Source organism: Trachypithecus francoisi, unplaced genomic scaffold, assembly GCF_009764315.1.
Source record: "Trachypithecus francoisi isolate TF-2019V2 unplaced genomic scaffold, Tfra_2.0 Lachesis_group13, whole genome shotgun sequence".
In the NCBI taxonomy this organism is placed as follows: domain Eukaryota; kingdom Metazoa; phylum Chordata; class Mammalia; order Primates; family Cercopithecidae; genus Trachypithecus; species Trachypithecus francoisi.
In genome coordinates this window covers 71,858,702-71,866,133 of record NW_022681458.1, presented here as the reverse complement: position 1 = coordinate 71,866,133, position 7,432 = coordinate 71,858,702, and positions in this window count along the sequence as shown.

Here is a 7,432-nt window from a genome sequence, read left to right as displayed (position 1 = left end):
TACCTAATGTAAATGACGAGTTAATGGGTGCGGCACACCAACATGGCACATGTATATATATGTAACAAACCTGCATGTTGTGCACACGTACCCTAGAACATAAAGTATAATAAAAAATAATAATATCTTCCTATAATAGTAGCTATTATAATTATTAATATTAGTAGCTATTATTATTATTGTAGGACACCAGAGCTTCTCAGGAGCGTGGTTCCGCACTTCCAGATTAATGCATTATTAAATCCCTGCTGTTTGCCAGTGCTGTGCTTTGTGTTGGCTTGTAAGAGTAAACTAAATACAAAAGATTCTTGTATTCACGGGGCTTGGAGTATGTGGTATACAAGGAAGCAGTAGGGGGGAATCACAGGCATTAAACAAGTAAACTTAAATGTAGAACAATTGTAATAAGCACCAGAAAGCAAAATAGGTGCTACTAAGGTGAAATGAGAGAAGGGAAGGACACATAACCTAGTCTAGGGAGAAAGAAGGTCTCCCTGTATGTGAGATCACAGGATCACTAGGAGTTAGGCAACGAGGTGGGGACCAGAGTAAGGAGGAAAAGTGGCAAAGATAAGACTGAGACCAAAACATGCAGAGCTTTGGAACCAGGATGAGGATTTCAAACTTTTTTCTAACGGCGATAGGAAGCCACTGAACGTTTTCAAGCAGGGGAGTCACCAAACCCAACTTGCATTTTGAAATGATCACACTAGCTTCAATGGGGAATGGATTGGAGGAGATGCAAGGATTGTGTTGATGTGATTAGGATGCTGTTGCCAAATTCATGTGAGAGAGAATGCTGGCCTAGACTAAGGTGGTGGCAGTGGAGATGGAGAGAAGTTGAGGAGTCTGAGAGATACTGTGCAAGTAGAATTTACAGGAATTATTCTGGGTTGAGAACCCAAGCATCTTCCTCTATCATGTACTTGCAGTTTCCTCACGCAGTAGGGACTGGCATGAACATTAAACAAATGAAAGATAGAGTCAGAGTCATTTACGCTTCCCTGTGGCTTTTTGATTAATTTTTATGAGGTCCCCTGCTTCTGTCTCCCCAGCTTAAGATCGTTTTAAAATTTAGGGAGCTACCTCTGACAGAATGGAAAGCATAGTGTTCTGTGTTCAAATGTAAAGTGGTCTTTTACCAAGATAATGTGAGGAGAGTTCTCGGTCACTTAATGTGACATGTTACTTGTTAATGTAAATATTCATATACCTTACTTTCCTTATATGCAACATGGGCATAATAATGGCAACCTTACAGGGCTCTTACAAGAATTAAGTGAGATGAAGAGAAGATGGGGCCTGTGCCAGTCCTGTTCATCCAACTATTGGGGTTCACCCCCTTCTAGGCACACTGTAGGGTTCCTGTGTGGCTGGGTGTGGTCACATAACTGGTTCTGGCAAGTGGGCATGTAATGACAACCCTCCAGAGTCTGGCAAAGTGTAAGATGGGGACTGCTGTGCCAGCCACAGCTCATGAGTGACTGCAGTGAGCACAGCCCCACTGCTGACCTGCCATGGACAGGTACTCTGAGCAAGAACTAAACCTTTGTTGAGTTAAGCTACTAAGATCTTGGGGTGTTTATTACTATAACAAAACCTAGCCAATCTTGACAGATAAAGGGATGGAAATCAAACTGAATTGATGCTAGCGATGGATATCAGCAGGAAAAGCTTGGAAGAATTGAGAACTAGATGGATCTGTAGAAAAACTGTAGGAAGGTAAGAGTGAGAGAGGTCAGCCAAAGCCTGCACATGTAACAGAGGTTAAAGAACAAGTGACATTCATCTCAGGCCTTTCGGTTTCTGTCTCAGTGAAGGGTGCCACCATCACTAGATGCTCCAGCTAGAAATCTAGGAGGCAGACTCTAGGTTTCTTTCCGTCACCATCCTCATTCAGTCTATTAGGATGTTCTTTTGGTTGTTTCTCCAGAATATATATAATATTTAAGCTTACTCTTATTTTCCATCACCACTACCATTACCCTATCCGAGCTATTATGCTTTCTCACTGGGACCCCCTCACTGGTTTCCCTGTAGCCATCTTGGCTTCTTATAATGACACTCAGAGAACATGAATCCTTTTAGTCCTGTATCCCTGGTACCTGGCACAGTGCCTACCATGACTGGCAATTAAGATGTTTATTCATTGAATAGTCACATTTTTCTATTTATATGTATATCCTATAACATCATGTTGTACATCTTAAATATACACAATAAAATTTATTTTAAAAAAATAAAAATGGGGGTGGGCACAGTGGCTCATGTCTGTAATCCCAGCACTTTGGGAGGCCAAGGCAGCCTGGGCAACATAGTGAGACTCTGTCTCTACAAACACAAAAACATTAGCGGGGAATGGTGGTGTATACCTATAGTCATGGCCACTTGGGAGGCTGAGGTGCAAGAATTGCTTGAGCTCAGAAATTTGAGGCTGCAGTGAGCTATGATCACACCACTGCACTCCAGCCTGGACAACAGAGTGAGACCCTGTCTCTTAACTAAATTTATTAGTTAAGTGAACAAGTGAGTGAGAAATGGCAAGTAGAGGCATCTAGAATACAGGGCAGGGATAAAGAATGTCACAGAAGAGCTTTGACAGGATAAACAAATCAAAGGAAGATGATAAACAATCAAAGGAAGATGAGGATACCCAGGAGAGGCTGAACAGAATGAGGGCCATGCCACAAAGGGGGATAAGGGGAAAAGAAAGACAAGATTTCAGGGCCGGGCGCAGTGGCTCAAGCCTGTAATCCCAGCACTTTGGGAGGCCGAGACGGGCGGATCACGAGGTCAGGAGATCGAGACCATCCTGGCTAACACGGTGAAACCCCGTCTCTACTAAAAATACAAAAAACTAGCCGGGCTAGCTGGGCGAGGAGACGCCTGTAGTCCCAGCTACTCGGGAGGCTGAGGCAGGAGAATGGTGTAAACCCGGGAGGCGGAGCTTGCAGTGAGCTGAGATCAGGCCACTGTACTCCAGCCTGGGAGACAGAGCCAGACTCCGTCTCAAAAAAAAAAAAAAAAAAAAAGAAAGACAAGATTTCTTTCCATGGAGCTAGGTTGACCAAAGAAAAGATTTGCCCCACCAAGGGTATCTGCAGAAGAGACTGTCCTCCTCCAGAGGAAAGAAGGGGATATGGAGCAGTGCTTTTCAAACTCTCTGTGCTAAAGGATCAGTTTTGTTTTGTTTTGTTTTTTGTTTTTGTTTGTTTTTGTTTGTTTTTTTAAATATCCAACCCATTTTGAACTAATACCTTTGTAAAATGCAATAAAAATTAATTATCAGAAAAATTATCATGCTCTTGGATGTCATGGCAATGTCACTTGCTATAAAATGTCAAGGCATGTACTTTCCAGTTCCTTCTCTTGCTATAAACTGACAGCTGTCCACAGACTATGCTCAGAGTAGCACCTATCTGAAAGGACCCCCTGGCCAGGGTAGCCTAAAAGAGGTGGATGGCAGGAGACCAGACTAATGAATGACATTTTGAGTAGTAGTTTTTTTTTTTTTTTTTGAGACGGAGTCTTGCTCTGCCGCCCAGGCTGGAGTGCAGTGGCCGGATCTCAGCTCACTGCAAGCTCCGCCTCCCGGGTTCACGCCATTCTCCTGTCTCAGCCTCCCGAGTAGCTGGGACTACAGGCGCCCGGCTAGTTTTTTGTATTTTTTAGTAGAGACGGGGTTTCACCGTATTAGCCAGAATGGTCTCGATCTCCTGACCTCGTGATCCGCCCGTCTCGGCCTCCCAAAGTGCTGGGATTACAGGCTTGAGCCACCGCGCCCGGCCTTTGAGTAGTATTTTTAAGAATACCAGCGTGGGAGAGTGAAGACCTCAGTTCTGGACCAATCCTGCTCCCTAAGCTGCTGTGAGACTTGCAGGCCACTTCCTGTCTAGGGCTCCAGTAAAGTAGAGGATTTGGCTGATGTCTCTAAGGTGGACCTCACCATCTCTGAAGCAACATGTGGTACAAACAGAAGGCAGTAGGCATTTGGGCTGCAACAGAAAGATTTCAACATACGCAACCTGAGCTGTTTCCTGTAAATGTCCCATTCTCTGAAACCTTTTGCTTGTAGTAAAGTGTGTTTAATAATGCAACATTATGACAATTACTATACTAATCCTATCACTGTTCTGTAAGTGGGATTTATAATATTTAATTGCCTGAAAATACAAATTTGCCATGGGATAATTTTTTGCACAGAAAGAAAATGGTGTAAAATACTTGGGATGGGGAAGCCAGAATACATTATTACTAAAGTCTCTTTTTTTTTTTCAGGGGAGAGAAAAATTTTCACATATTTTACTATATTTATGCTGGTCTTCATCACCAAAAGAAGCTTTCTGACTTCAGACTTCCTGAGGAAAAACCTCCTAGGTAAGTGTCAGGGGGGTTGGTTGGTAATTTTTGATGAATGTCCAATTAGCAGTTGACAAACTTGGAAGTAAATGGAGCTGTTTTCCTAACTGGAAACTCACAGTGTATTTGACTAAAGTGCCCAGGATGAGGTGGCAGGAACTATCTCACCATTTTCATTGTCTAGAAAGTTCAAAAACTCAACTGCACATGGTTTATTTTTTCTCAGCCATTTGCATCATTTGGCAAGCTGAAGTGGGAGGATCACTTGAAGCCTGGAGTTTGAGACCAGCCAGGGCAACATAGCAAGACCCTGTCTCACTGTAGTTTTTTTTTTTTTTTAAGTAGCTACTCAGGAGGCTGAGGTGGGAGGACTGCTTGAGCCTGGGAGATCGAGGCTGCAGTGAGCCAAGTTTGTGCCACTGCACTCCAGCCTGGGTGACAGAGCAAGACCCTGTCTAAAACAAACAAATAAAATAAAATAAAATAAAATTAGCTGGGTGTGGTGGCATACACCTGTAGTCGAAGCTACTGAGGAGGCTGAGGCAGGAGGATCACTAGAGCCCAGGAGTTTGAGGCTGCAGTGAGCTATGATCACACCAGTGTACTTCAGGCTGGGCAACAGAGTGAGATCCCATCTTTAAACAAACAACAGACAAAAAATGGAAATGCCTGCACCACTTTCCAAGTCAATGCTCATTCTGTTTGGTCATGCTCCCCTTCATTTAGGTACATAGCTGAAGAAACTGGAAGGGTGATGCATGACATAACTTCCAAGGAGTCTTACAGAAGACAATTCGAAGCAATTCAGCATTGCTTCAGGATTATAGGGTTCATGGACAAAGTAAGTGATCAAGAGAGAAACTCAAGTGGCAATATTCTTATATGAATGTGAGTAAAGATGTGGATATTTCTCACTTGGGACAGGACACTTGCTTTCAAATGCCATGTTGGTCGTGTTATAAGGTCTTGCTACTCAAAGTGTGATCCCAGGACCAGAAACATTGTTATCACCTGAGAGCTTCTTAGAAATGCAGACCCTGAGGTCTATCCAGGGATGACTGAATCAGAATATAACCATTTTAACAAGAAGCCCAGAGGAACATCAAACTAGGAGAGCACTGTTGTGAGGACCATGTGTTGATAAATTGTTATCATTGTCATCAATTCATTACACGTGTAATAACAAACACCAAAACAATACTGTGGTTTGTTTTTGTTTTTGTTTTCTGATTTAGGGTTGTTCCAACCATTAAAGTGAATGGGGGGTAGGAGTACAGGAATATGTAGATTACGTCCAAGTCACAGAAATATATTTATGCAAGTAGCTCCTTAGATAACAAGACAAATTAATTAAAATCCTTTCAACTTTCTTGCAGTTACTTCCTTCTCCATGGTACACAGTTGCACATTATTAACTATAGCTCTAAGTACTGTACTACTTTTTTTTTTTTTTTTTTTTTTTTTTTTTTTTTGAGACAGAATGTTGCTCTGTCGCCCAGGCTGGAGTACAGTGGCGGGATCTCAGCCCACTGCAACCTCTGCCTCCTGGGTTCAAGTGATTCTCCTGTTTTAGCCTCCTGAGTAGCTGGGATTACAGGTGCGTGCCACCACACTCGGCTAATTTTTGTATTTTTAGTAGAGACAGAGTTTCACCATGTTGGCCAAGCTGGTCTTAAACTCCTGACCTCAAGTGATTCTCCCGCCTCGGCCTCCCAAAGTGCTGGGATTACAGGCATGAGCCACCATGTCCGGCCAATACTGTACTACGTTTATCATCCTAGATACAGGCTGTTTGTATTAAATATATGCTAGGGGTGACAGACAATATTTATAACCCTGGGCTCAAATATTATTCTGTGATACATTATGTCATAGTTTCTGGGCTTCATGCCATCAATTTTGCAAAATATATAGATTCTTTTGCTTTTCCAACAAAGGGGGTGAATGATTAGGAGGTAGGTGAGAGTGTTAAATCTTAAGGGATTAGATTAAAAGACACTCCAGTTACCCTGGGATGGCCACTCCAGATAAAGGATTACTTCTGTGTAATGCAGTATGATGGCTAGCCCTTCCCTCCCCTGCATGGTTGATTTTAGTCATAATAGCACCTTTTTTTTTTCTGTCTAGCCAGCTGTTAATTTTCTCTGTCAGCCTCCCACAGACCTTAAACTGACAGACAGTGGAAAATCCCAAAGGTCAGATAAAAATATAAATATATCTTCCTTGGCTCCATAGAGGGGAGCAATTAAACAGGTTCTAGCATGGTTAAAGGACCTTTGTGGTTATTAACTTATAGAACAGGCTTTTTTAAAATCAAAGATGCATCCCCGGAAGAGTGAAAGCATGGTAGAAATGGCAGTGGAGCAATTTAAAGTCACCTGTGTCATGCCAAAGTATGCAGGGTCACATGTCCTTAAAAGGGTACAGGAACTGTAGAGAAGTCAAGGTTAATAATCATTAATAGAGTTAATGTTTTGTTTTCTTTGAGTACAAATATAGAATACCATGAAGAGATTGATCCTAGCTGAACCCGTTTATGCCTAGTGTTCCATTATTGGAACGCTAACCGTGTGGGAGTTATTTAGACTCTACTGCTCAAGGTCATCACTAAGGTCTGATTGCAAAAATTCAAAAAATTGCAACCTCAGGCTTAGGTGGTTTAAAAGAAAGTATATAATGGTGCTGTTCTAATAAGAGCAATGTACTGATAATAATAAAACAGATGCTATCTCTTTCAGGATAAACAACATTGAAAACTGTTAAAATCTGTTTTAGTACAACAACACTAAAGCATTAAAAACAGAAGAAATTTTAAAAAAGCCTGTTCTATAAGTTAATAACCACAAAGGTCCTTTAACCATGCTAGAACCTGTTTAATTGCTCCCCTCTATGGAGCCAAGGGAGATATATTTATATTTTTATCTGACCTTTGGGATTTTCCACTGTCTGTATGTTAAGTATATATCCTTGAAGTAAGCCATCCCTAGCCTCTCTGGGAAAAAAGGTGCAATAGAAATAAATGAATGACTGTATAAATAAACATGAAAAGAAAAACATGTAAAAGATGGTGAAC